Genomic DNA, 13,204 nt, shown 5'->3' on the forward strand with positions numbered 1-13,204 from the left:
TCTTCTTAATGACAGGTGGGTGATGGGGGTGGAAGCACCACCACTTTGCAGCTTTTTAGGTGTACCTTTCCTTCTGACAGATGTGCAACAATTATTAGGACATTACGTGAGCACTGAAATACGCTGCTTAGAAGCACTTAAATCCATACAAAAGGATGATTTCCTGTGTTTTGTCTTTTTACCAAGAAATGGAAGCCCTTTCCCCTCTAGTTCAAAGAATTTTTTAAAAATGTTCTGAAATTTAGTTAAACCCAGCATCTAGCAGCACAAAAAGCTCTTGACAGAAACACTGTTGAGCTGTTTCTGAAGAGCTTCCAGAAAATAGGTCTAACAGGAAAGCCTAGGTACAAATCAAATTTTGTTACAGCCACATTAAACCCAAGCCCTTTCCTACAAGTGGAGCCTACAGGGTGCGTCACAAGTTCGCTCTTACCAAGTTAAAACTTTCCAACTTTAAAAGGCTGCTCTGAAAATTATCAGGCTGTGGGGGATTTTGGTGCACTGAACGTAACCTGCTGGATTTTAATCACCTTGTCTAATGAAACAGTGCTCAAAATATAGGGTGGTCCCAGCAACACTTCTGTACTTGTGAGCCAACCCCATTACACAGGTTTGGGCTGGGACCAGTTTGCCTCAGGTGCTCCAGACAGAAGTGCTGGGAAAGGTTAGGCTCTGGCAGCAGATGCCTGGCAGGCAGATTCCCTGGGGTCTGTAATGCAAAATGCAACCGTGTGATTTCCCTTAGGAGCCAAACCATAACAGGTAACAGCCGATCGAACAGCACCAGTGCTCAGCACATGCAGTTGTGACACACATCTGGTGTTCTCTGGTTTGCAGGGCATTTTTGCACTGGGGTTTCTCCCCAGGATGCCAACAGGCTGCTGAGGCACAGAATAGAAAAGCTATGCAGATAACACTGATTTCAGTGGTGAGGGCCCCATCAGCCACTTTACAGGAAGCCCTTGTAAAGTATTTTTGCTTCTTGGCCAGTGCAGCTGAAAATTTTTTAAGTTTTAAAACTGAATTAAAGTCTTCATATATGGAAAGAGGAAAAAAGCTGTTGAAAGCAGGATGTTAGAATGTTTTTATGCCCCACAAATGCAATTAATTTGTATAAAATCTAGCTCCTCTAAATGAAGATTTCATCTAAGAGGCAATTCTGTATAATTAACAACAATAAGTAATGATAAGTGAAAATTTTAAGCTGGTTAAAATAATGCATACACAAATGTTGTCATTAAATAAAGATTTTACCTACCTTTGGGTTTTTAAGTGTCAGTGGTCCAGCCACCAGTCAGATGGGGAATAAAGGACTACTGACAATATGTACCTTTGGAATACAAGGAAGAGAGAGAGGAGTAGCTGAGATAGAATCTATGGAGGAAGAAGAAAAAAACAAAACACATGATCTGCAGTTGTTTAACCTAATCTTCAACACAGGTAAATTATTTTTATATAAACTCAGTTTTCATGAAGAAAACCAAAGTCTCCCCAACGACTAATGAGAAGGCTGCTACCACAGTAAATGAGATAAGGTTGTTGTTACACTGCATAGCTATCTCACCAGCTTTTCCAATTTGTGGTTTAAATTTCTGTAAAGGTTTCCATCAAATTAGACACAGAATGCACATTTAGCCCTTCCAAATGAATTCTCAGAAAGGAGAAACTCCAGTATTTACAATTTTATTTTCAGGTACCAGCCAGGGTACCAGCCATAATTTATTGCCTTATATTTTAAATCACTCAGCTGAGTCATCCATAAAGTATGCCCATTCCCCTCCTGATGTCATCATGACCCCCATGGCCCACAAAAATCAATAATTAAATTTGAATTCAAATCCTGCAAATCAAAAAAAAAGCCATCCCAAAACACAAAACAAAAACACAAGGCAAGCTTCATGCCATGAATATGTATTTAAATTACTTTGATTGGTGCAAACTGTTGCTCTATTATTTGTTTCTATAACCATCCAATATTTTAGGTACATAAACTTTAAGTGCAGAACATAAGCTTGACTTGGATGTAAAATATATTCTGCTTATCTTTGAATTGAAGATTGTATATGTCATGTTTATTGTAAAGCATTTTATATATACATATTCACATATCTTATACAACTCTACGGGCCAAACACTGGTCCCCCCAACTTCACTGGGACCAAGAATCAGCCCCCATATGTGCGTGTATATGCCATATGCATCATTCTGAAAGGAAGCACTAGATTGTGTGAAAATGCTGTGACTGCTATGCAGTGATGCCAAGAGACTTAACTGTATCTTTTTTAACATACTGCTGTAAGTATTCATCATGTCGAAGAATGACAACTAATAAAAAAACAAAAAAAAAAGTGAAGTGTCCCAAGTTCTTTGAGAAAGCCAGTTGATTCAAGGATCTCCTTTGTTTGCAGAAGACATTTGGGTGTGACAAGGCAGCAAAAATCCTGCATCCATTCTCCCACTGCCTCTCCTTCCTGCCAACAGAATAATCACTTTTCTAGTGCTCTGTTTCTGAGAACTTTTCTCTAAATTTCCCCTTAGCCTTGCTGTATGAATATAAATGGAGTTCCAAGCAAGGAAAGTATTTCCATGTAATTTTCCTAAGCATGTAGTAGAAGGATTTTCAAACTCCAGGGAAAATGTTTCCCTGGTTAAGTATTTAAAGGAGAGTTTTCTTTTACTGTTGTTTCAGTTCCAGTAATGAGTTCTCCTTAGGATCATTGGTCAGTTTTAATCTCCATTTTCTTATTTCTCAGTTTCTGACCATGTTATTTATATGAGTAACATGACAGAGGTATGTGAAGTTTAATTGAAAATACAAGAAGTATTGATGTTCTACACTGATAAGTATTTCTAAGTGAGAAATACTGTCATCACTGATGGATATTTGTCATTGCAGGGACTCTTCTTCTTGACTTTGACACATTTCTAAAGCCAGAATTCATTTGTACCTTAAAGTCTTCAGTAACAATACTCACATAGTTTGTGACATGCAAATAATACAATTGAACCAAATACAGGAGCTGGAAATATATTTTGTTTCAGTGCTATTTAGCCAACATTTTAAATTGAAACTTTTCTAAAAAAACCTCCACCCTTCAGAATCACAGTAAGTGTTTTCATGTGTCCCCCAGATGCAAGCAGAACTGCAAAATGGATTTTAGAATGAAGCCCCTTAGAGAGCTGTCCTATATGGGGTTTGAGGTGTGATGGTTTCTCCAGGAGTAGGTCTATATAGTCAGCACTGGAAAACCACTCAGTTTTCTGTAACAGATTTAAAAGTGTTATTTTCAAGTACAGCTAAGTCAATACATCTTCCCACTCTGCACAGGCACTGTCTGGATGGATGCTGATATTTAATGGTTCAAAACAAAAAATGCAGACTAGTAAGTTGAAATATATCAATGAACAGCAGAAGAAAAATTAATTATATGACAATATTTTTGTCCTAGCCAAATACTTAACTATGGTTAAAAGTTCAGGTGGAGAATCTTGGAAATATAACTATTCATCAAGAGGAGAAACAATGCAATATGCATGTGACAATTATGAACGTGACAGTTCCCTAAAGGTAAGGAAGGCAGGGTCTGTCTAATGTCCAATTCTCTCCCAGATAAAATGAGTGTGGTTACAAAATACATTGGTTTTAGCAACAAAGCAGGTTTATGGCATCCCCAGTTCTACACCTCTCAATCTTTCAGTGATGTTGCATACAGTACAGTCTCAAAACAGCTGTTAAGGGACAGAGAGAAAATGAATCACAGGTTAGAGAAGAATTTAAATCAGCTCTGCCAGTAAAACCAGTGGGTCATCTTACTATATCCTGGGCTTGTTTGGGTTTTAGGCAGATTTACACAGGGCACCATGCAGCACCTTAATCCATGACAACTGGATTTTGCTACCAGCAGCAGCACTTCCTAAAAGCTACCTTGGGTGTCTACACAGAGCCATGCAGACCTAAACACACAAAGTATCACAACAGCCAGTGAATTTCATGTCAGATTTTATAGTAACAGAATTTAGAGAGAAGATTTGAATCCTATACCCTACAGAACTCTAAATACATTGTACTAGATTAGGAAGGGGATTTGGATATCTTAAAAAGTAAATAAAATGGAGTATTAGAATTCATACTAACAGAGGAGTTGTGCTATTATTTCCAGCACTCCTACCACACAGACAAATTCAATTTGCATACCAATCATCCCTCTCTAGAAAGTGCAAGTACAAGAGTGGGAAGCGCAAAGGGTGGCAAAAAGTAATCTGAATCACGAAAAACCTCCAGGAATGAGAGACAGAGGGAAAACCACTGTAGCTTCATTAGTACCAACTATAAAAAAACCTCAGCACATTTCGGCAGACTGAGAGTTTCTGCTTTCCCCAAATCAAAACACAGGTAAGATAAGGTACAGCAATATATAGGGAAGTTGCTGCCATAAGAATATTTTAACCTTTAACCACATAGAAAAGCTTAAAAGATTGAACATTTATATGAAACAAAGAGGGAATTCCTGGTTACAAATAAACACAACTAAAATCGTAATCCTGAAGAAAATACACTTTAATACTTAAATCCACCATTAGTTTAAAATAATGCTTTTCTGACCTACTCGTGCTACTCAGCAGCTGTTACATTCCAAAGCCAGATTTTCCATTTGTATTTGCAGAGGATTCCTATGAGCTTAGCTCATACATAAGCATATTTATGAAAGAAATATAGCTACCAAAAAGAAAAATTTAGTCCTACACCTACACATGTATTTGATGCCCAGCCTCACTTCTAAAACCAGACCTACCAACACTTTCAGACAAACTCAGGGTCTAGTCCACATCAGGCAACCAAAATGCAAAGAAAATGGGAAATACTGAAACATATGGTAGATTCAAGGACCAATGCAACAAGAAAGTATTGTCCCAAAGACCACTTGTTTCTATCTTTCACATTTTGTGTTGGATAAATATATTTCAAGTCAGCCTCTGGAAGGTGGAGTAAAAATAGATACATTGATATCATCAGCTGAGGGACCAAAACATGGCTGGAATTACTTTGTTTAAGAAAATGTACTGTACTGTTGGGATGATGTTCCATGTAGATGATGAGTACTTTGGGACATTGCCACTGCCCTCTGCGGTCCCTTTGCACAGCACATTTCTTTCCCTCAGTGTATCAGGAAAGTCACTGCCACCAGCTCCATCATATCTGCATGGAAGATCAAGGAGTGGTCATTTGCACTTCGGTGCTTTGAAGTCCCTTTTAGCAGCACTAAGGCTGAATAAAGATGCACACAGATGTGCATGGTAACTGCCCCAGCTCCCACATGAAACCTTCCTCAACAATGCCACCACCTGAAGGCTGCCTATGTAAAAGCAGATATTAAACAAATCAAGAAACATAAATCAGATTTGGGATGGGTACATCAGCACTCAAAATGGCTAAGTGACATTGGCACATAGGCTTTAGGTGTGTAAAAGTGTGTGCTAAAGTTTTAAGAGCAATTACAGTTCCATCATTTATCTTCATTATAGCTACAAAGATAATACAGAAATTATGTTACCTGAAGGTATTAGTGAATTAAAGTGGAGAAACTTGGATAAGACATGGTGTAGTCGGTTTCTTTCTGCACTTGATCAACACAAATCCTCTGTGCTTGGTCTACCAGGAGTCCTGTCTGGAGATTACTAAAACTGGTCATCAGGCCTCATTTCTACCTTCTTACATGTCTTGCCCCCATCCCCTCCCCTCCATACCTAATTATGGTCAGCTTCTTGAAAACACCAACTAATCACAAGCAACACAAAAAATAATTTGATTTGGGAAATGATGGTATTTATTATGATTCCAATCATGTCATATTCTTTTAAAGAGCAATGTGACTTCCCCTCCCCTCTCAAGAGAAACAGGGAATTTTTCCTTCTCTGAGATGCTCGGGATTTGGCTGGAAGATAAAAAGATCAGAAACTGCAGGATATCTCATACAAGAGAGCTATACCAAGAAGCACACAGCTCACTTGGAGAAGGCAGCAAGTAAATAAAATTCTTGTGAGCCTTTAGTGTCAGCCAGACATGAGAGGGGCCTAAGAGACTTAGCTGCAACTCAGAAAAGCATTAAGTGGAAGCAAGGACTTGCACGCAAGGTCACAAACCCTTTTTTGTTTTCTGTCTTCTTTGATAATTTCTGTGTTCTGCCTTGATTAAACTATGGAGGTTTTATTGTAATAAAGCCTGGCTTTTTGATTTCAAGAGAAACGGCTTCCTGAGGCTCAGATCCACTTCAATTCCCATCCCACTTTTTATTAAGCCTATTTTACAGTAGTATGAAATATTTTTTCCTTTAAAAGAGCATTTCAGTTTTCCAGTTTCAAGGAAGAAGAGTCAACAATATTACTATTACTGTTTGCTTAGGATGAAGCATAAGAAAAGAGTCTGGAATTCAGCTGCCTTTTGCCAAATCCTCCATCTGCCCAAGACATATCACAATATAATCCTGTGTGACCAATAGCCTCCATTTTCTTCTGAACAGTTCCACTACATAGGTCTGTATGTTGACAGGTTTTGAAATACAAACCACTAGCAAAATGATCTGGCATTTTGACTATGGCAACTCAACAGTCACAATGGATGAGAAATGCTAGGTAGAGGTGGAATTAATTTATTTATTTTCACTGTGGTTACACTTCGGAGCACTCTAGTTATGGATGGGGACCCCACAAGGGACCAATACTGCTCCCACCACAAGCTGTTATAATACAAATAACTTAATAACAGATTGATGTTAGAGGTCAAGAAGAAATCCATCATAGATCCTGAAGTGAGTTAGATGTGAAAGGGCAGCTCTTACTTTAATGATAAAGGAGCACAGCTTCTATGGTTTTATGGAAAAAGTGAATTGATCACCTTAGGTACTTTAAACAATCTGTACATGTTGCTAGGGTTATTCTTTCACCAATCCAACTGCAGTATCTTTCTGATACTTCAGTGTCATTAATTTAAAGGGAGAGCTTACATCACCACTCTTGAGTTACTTGACAGCTTTAAGTTTTGCCTGTGGGTGTTACATTGCTCTGAGGGACATCTTATATAATAATGCAGATGTCATTTTTCAGCTGGCACGGCACATCTACAAGCTTAAATTTTACCAAGATTCATGATGAAGTCTTATTAAATATCTGAATACCAGCAAGGAGTTTGCACCTTCAAGAGTAGCACAAGTTTGTCTGTGAAACTAAAAGTACTTTTGAGATGTAAGACAAGTACCACAGTAAGAGCTGTTCTCTTTCTGAGATCATCTATGATAAATATACTAGAAAATAAACATAATAAGGAAGAAAGGGAAGGCACCATTGTCAAAAGATGGCCATTATTTCACTCCATAGTTGGGTCACTGTCAAACTAATATTAGCTTCTACTACAGGGAAGAAATAAAGAAGATTCACCACTTCCTACTGTGGATGTCATGCTCATTATTGAAATGCACTCTCATATAAATTATTTTAGTTTTCACTTCCTACAGCTGGCTAGTATTACATTTCTCTCTGACACAGAAAGAGGCTTTTAGCACTTGTTTTTTGTTTTCTTGCATTTGCAGACAAATCAGGTCACTGCAAACAAATTTTTTGCTTCTGAAATAATACAGTTTGAATGAAAAAGCTTTATAGTTTTTCAACTGACTGTGCTAGAATGCACTTTCCTTCTGAAGACCTAACCTGCTATGGCATTGTCATTGTGGCTCTTTGCCATCATCCACATTTCCATTATTTCTCTCAATGTAATTTCTGGTTTTAATTATCCACAAAATTTATCACTTACTTCATTACTAAAAATATGAATCTGCATTAACCCAGTACCATTCTCTATAATCTTAGTAGAAATACTTCCTTTCAGTGATTACTATTATCTGCCAGCTAATCAGTTTTACATCCATTAACATCTGCTTCGTGGGTAATAAAAAAAAAATCTATATTTTAATTTACACTATTCTATTGCAGCTATTTTTGTCAAAGATGATTTTAAACATCTATTTTACAATAAAGTCACATGAGATCAGTCCTGTTATCTAAGTATTTCCAACCCTGCAATAGGATCCAGTCATACAGATTTATTTGCCTAGAATCAATATGTGCTAACTGACCGATAGTCGTGTGGCTTATCCCACTTTTCTTAAAAATGACACAATATTATTCTGAATTTCTGTGTGACAGCAAGATTTATTCAAAATAAGTATAAAAGGCCAGGTATGTCCTTCTGCCAGCTTCTTTAGAATTTGCAGATTTAAATTGCTTAGCCATCTGCAGTTCAAAGTCTTTTGTTCTAGTAAGCAAAGTTTAACTTATTCCTCCCTCAGATAATTACTTCAGTGGTAATTAGTGACCCTGTCTTTCTTCTAAGTAAATACATTTCACTTTTCCTAAAATCTATGCAATTCCTGAGACTTTGATTCATATTTAAGCAATGGAAGAGCAACAGCTTCCAAATAAAAGTGCCATGGACTGTTAGCAGGTGTGATGTTCATCATCCTCAGCCTGTATGGGGTCAGCTATTCACCATTATTGTGTTCACTCGAGATCTGGCCATTTACCATTTTCTTCAAAGCTACTAAATCTTGACTGTAAGTGACACCTGTATGCTGAAGGATGACAAAGGACTCAGTCCTGTGGTCAATTCCCCACACCTTTTATTAGACTAGAGAGGAGGAAAAAGAGGGTGTATGGAAGAAAAATATTGTGTGTTCATACAGATGTGTAGAAATAGCACAAGTATCTGTGGGTTCCCCAGGCAACTACCAGCTCAGAGCACTGTTACCATGCTCTTCTCCTAGCAACAGCACTGAGAGCTCACAAGGCACGAAGCAGAATCTCCCGAATTCTGTTTGGTTTGTCTGCCTCATGTCAATAGATCTGCAATACATTATTTTATTTGTGAACTCAAAAATCTAATTTAACATCAAAACCTAGCTTAGTGACAAGCTAGGTTATACAGCAGATTATTTGGTAGACGTAAGTCTCACTAGCAGCCTCCTTGTTCTACCATACTAAATACAAAATATGCTCTTCAAATCTGAAAGAAAAGGCTAGGCCACTACTGAGAAATAATAAATGGGCTGGGGATTTGCCAGAAGTCTTGAAAAAAAGAGACTCCTCAGAAATACAACTAGCAAAGCCTTAATATAATTCATATACATGCAGACAGTGCATATGAGAGGAACAGACAGAAGAAGCAAACACAAATGGATAAAAAACATTGGAGTGGTCAAATGAGCAGATAGGAACAGGGGGTGTTGATAAAGCCCACATTTCACCTGAGTCAAAACAAAGCACAACTTCAAACTACCTATTTTTACTATCACAAAATACTGAGTTACAGATTATTTTCCCACTGTACATGCTGGTAAGGAGCTCCCTTTTAATGAATCCCTTGTTTTATTAATAAATTAAAACCAAGAACATTGAGCTCGACCTCTCTTTAGAAACACTTCCCTACAAGCAAGGAAAGAGTGTGCAAAACAGCCTGGCCCAGTAGATGATAGTCAAACATGGTACGCAAGTCAGGCAAAGAACACCTGCTAGAAAAAGCGTAATGGAAAAAGATGAGCAAAATACCACACAGACAAACCTGAGTAAGAAACAATAGAATACACATTTAAAAAGGCAGTATTCTAAGGGACAGAAACTACTCACTTCAGTTGTAGAACACAACCTCTGTTATTTCAGAACTATTAACACAGACTCCTAGTCTTCATTACAGAAAAACCAGGACAAATACTTACGGGCTATAAACTGTAAGGTGACAATGCATCAAGCAGCCATCGTAAGGCAACAATAACATGGGGAAAAAACTAAAACTAAGCTTACTTTAAATTTCTTCCTACTGCTCCTTTATACCAGCAGCTGTTGGCTCAGTGGCAACTGCCTCCCAGCAAACACAGCTGCTGTGTTACAACATGAGAACTATAAAGTGAAACAGAGAAGCAGGAACAATCAATCCGGTTTAACTTTCCCCACTAAGTAAAATGCAGACTACCAAAGAGAAAGCACAGATGGCAAGAACAGAGAGCTTAAATGCACAAGTTCTCCACAGTTTAAGGTGATAAGATGGGTAAGATATTCCTTATTTGAACATATGTAGATAAATACTCCCTTCAGTTCTACCCTAGCAGCTCTAATGAAGCTGAGACTTTGAAGGTTGACACTGTTGAAGGTTAAAATTTGCCCAGCTCTGCAAAGATCCCCTTACCCAGCTAAACTCATTCAAGTCACTGTGTGCATGTGAGGAGCAAGGAATGCATATGTTTACAAAACAGCAGTATAGTCTTTCATCTGAAAGAAAAAAAGTGAATTTCTATGCCCTGTAGTCACTTTGACTTTTAATCAGTGAAAAGCAGTATATTTTCACTTGTATAAGCTAGAAGTTATTTATACAAATCCCTGAAATTCTATAGTAGTGTTCATTATGTGCATACTAGACCACAAAGAGAAATCTCCAATGGCCATTCTACATGGGATAAGAGAGGATATTTTTTCAGGAAGAACCTACTGCCAGGTCAAGCTCTTCTCTAACTCACCACATGAAATCTTCAGCCTGTTCTCCCAGAGAATGCAGCAGCAGATTTATTTTGTGAAGAGAATAAACTAGCCAGGTGTTGACATTTTACTAATCCAAATGCACATAAATACAATTCATCATAATGCTAGTAAGACAGAACCATCCATCCCTACAATTTAGTGTATACCACTACAAAAACAAATATATAAAGGGATTGAAATTTTGTTGTGAGACTTCAAACTGACAAAACAGAATTCCTCTTAAGACTTGCAACACAGACCAGGAGTGACACTGCTCTCTTGTGGTTAAACACATGCAGTTCATCTGCAAAAAGTAACTATTGATATCAACTATTTTAAGAGATTTTCAAATATATTTCAATCTAAGACATTTTTTGCTGCTCAGGGGTTTAAAGCAACCAGTGCCAGCTTCACCCCTGCACACTGTACTGCCATGTCTCCATTACCTAAAGAGAGAATTTAGACTCCTGCCTTTGGTTCTCTGTCCCATTGAAATCAAACGCCTAAATTGGCCTTAAACAAAAGGTATGAATACATCCATCCCAATAACAATGAAAGTCTGAACACTCTTGATGACATACATATATAATATGTTTTTAAAGCCTACTTTGGCTTTCCAGGCTGGATGTAAATGTAAGCAGAAATTAAAATGTAAAGAGGTCTGGAAACATAGAAACATAGCTGTAACAAAAGCACCATGCAGTTTTTCTTTCCATGTGGAAAAAAAAGAAAAAAAATCATTCAAATTACCACTGCAGAAGGAGATCCTGCTGACAGGATCATTGAGAAAAATAATGAATATCAAAAGGAGGGCCTTCTGATTATTATAATCAAAATCTGTAAATAATCCAGCCAAATAATACTGAAATGTGCAAAATTTCTCTGAAGTAGCAGGATAGCGGTTGTCTTTAGCCTTTACACAGTATAGTTGTAGATGTTGCCAAAACTAGCACCACAATTTAAGGCTGGGTTCTTAAACAAAGTATTTCCAGGCATAACTATAGAGCATGATGTACATTGTTCTAAACCACTGAAACATCTACAAACAGCAAGCTTGTCAGAGACCCCTCCAGATTGCACCTTTCACATTTGGCTAACTTGCAAGAAACAAAAGCAGAAACATTTACACAAACAGGTATGAGCATTAATTCATGTTGTATTTCTTTTTACATAACTCTAACCAGTATAACAACACATCCACTGTTTATGACTTTACAAGATTCTCCTTTTTCTTACAAAAACTCTTCTATACTATCCAATACTCGATCTTTTTTGGTATACTGTTAATATAGAGCAACTTCAGCTTGATACTTCAATGTATTTTGAGAAATAATGAAAACTTTCCCTCTTTCTACACTAGCACTTTACAACAGGTATCCTCTTCCCGCTAGATAGGCTATACGATTACTGTTCAGATCACTGAAATAAAATTGTATTTCTCTGGAGTTGCTCCAGCCATTCAATGTTCTTTTAAAGTGAGGGGTTCAAAACAGGACACAGCATTCAAGGTGGGACCTCACCAGTGCCTAGTACATGGGGAAAAATCCCTGCCCAGGCCCTGCTGGTTGCACTATTGATGATCCAGGCCACGATGTTAGAGGAGATGAACAATGGGTTATTGAGCTCACAAAGATGGAGGAGCAGCAATGTTAGGGCCTTGATGCATATGCCTTGGCAGACCCTTTCCATTGCCAGTGTTCCTGGAGCTCAAGGCTCTTTAGATCTCTCAACTCTAACCCTAGGCAGAACCCTAACCCTAGCCCTAGTTAATTACCCAAGCCAAGTTCCTTCTGGTACAGTTTTAGTCAAAGAAAGTAACACAACAAAGCTATGTCTCCATCAGTTCTGAAAGGGAGAAAAATCTCTGCAATGAGTGACAAAACTTTTCATTACTAACTATGTCTAACCTTTGCCTGTTCTATTATTTAAAACTATGGAATGCTACCAGATGCCACCCACAGATTTCTTTACATCTGGAACTACATAAAATTAAGAATCGGTTCTCATTACATGTGCAGGTGAGGAAAAAAAAAATCACATGGCCCATAACTTATTCTTTTCCCTAAGAAAGCAGATCAGCTATAAACTGTATCACTGCATAATTCACATCAAAATGAGAAAAATTAGAAATTATCCAACAACCAGAATGGTCACACAGCTCACTAAAATTTGCAGATGCTTCTGACACTAGACCATTGTCTTAAGAGATACTGAGAAATTTCTCAGAAGTCCCTTCTAAAATAAAAAGACACTTCCAAAGTCCAAATTCCCACTGCACACTGCTCCTGTAGCCAAACTCGTAGCTAAATGATGAACACTGAAGAGAACAGAAAACATGCAAAAGAAGCCCAAAACAACAGTTCTTCCTGAGGAGAAGAAACTGTTGGTCACATAAAGCAACTGACGTTGGGGAGAGAGAAGGAGAGTCTACCATAGAGAGGGCTTTGCACACAATTCAGTCTCTCACAGGAAGAATTCCACCGTTTGCCAGTCACAACAGCAAGGCCACAAACCCCAAAATCCCCTGGATCTAGAAATACTGACAATCAGGAGATAACTTGCTCCACCTCACCACACTGCGGGTACAGATCAACAGGGAGCCAACTCATAGGGCTTCTGCTCACTGGGACTCACCTACCCTTCATGT

The 13,204-nt window shown here is 38.0% G+C and overlaps 1 protein-coding gene across 7 annotated transcripts in view; it reads left to right on the forward strand.

Annotated features, from left to right (window-relative positions):
- The window catches only part of PDE7B (phosphodiesterase 7B), a 184,315-nt gene that overhangs the window by 166,237 nt on the left and 4,874 nt on the right, over positions 1-13,204 (forward strand). For 6 of the 7 annotated variants that reach the window (XM_085055649.1, XM_085055651.1, XM_085055650.1 and 3 more), the window contains one exon: positions 16-2,031. The exons of the other annotated variant lie outside the window; for it this stretch is intronic. The gene's annotated coding sequence lies outside the window, so the exon portion shown is untranslated. Of the gene's footprint in view, positions 1-15; positions 2,032-13,204 lie in introns of those variants that run through there. 7 annotated transcript variants of the gene reach the window in all.

Source organism: Lichenostomus cassidix, chromosome 3, assembly GCF_008360975.1.
Source record: "Lichenostomus cassidix isolate B80296 chromosome 3, HeHo_3.0, whole genome shotgun sequence".
Lineage (NCBI taxonomy): Eukaryota > Metazoa > Chordata > Aves > Passeriformes > Meliphagidae > Lichenostomus > Lichenostomus cassidix.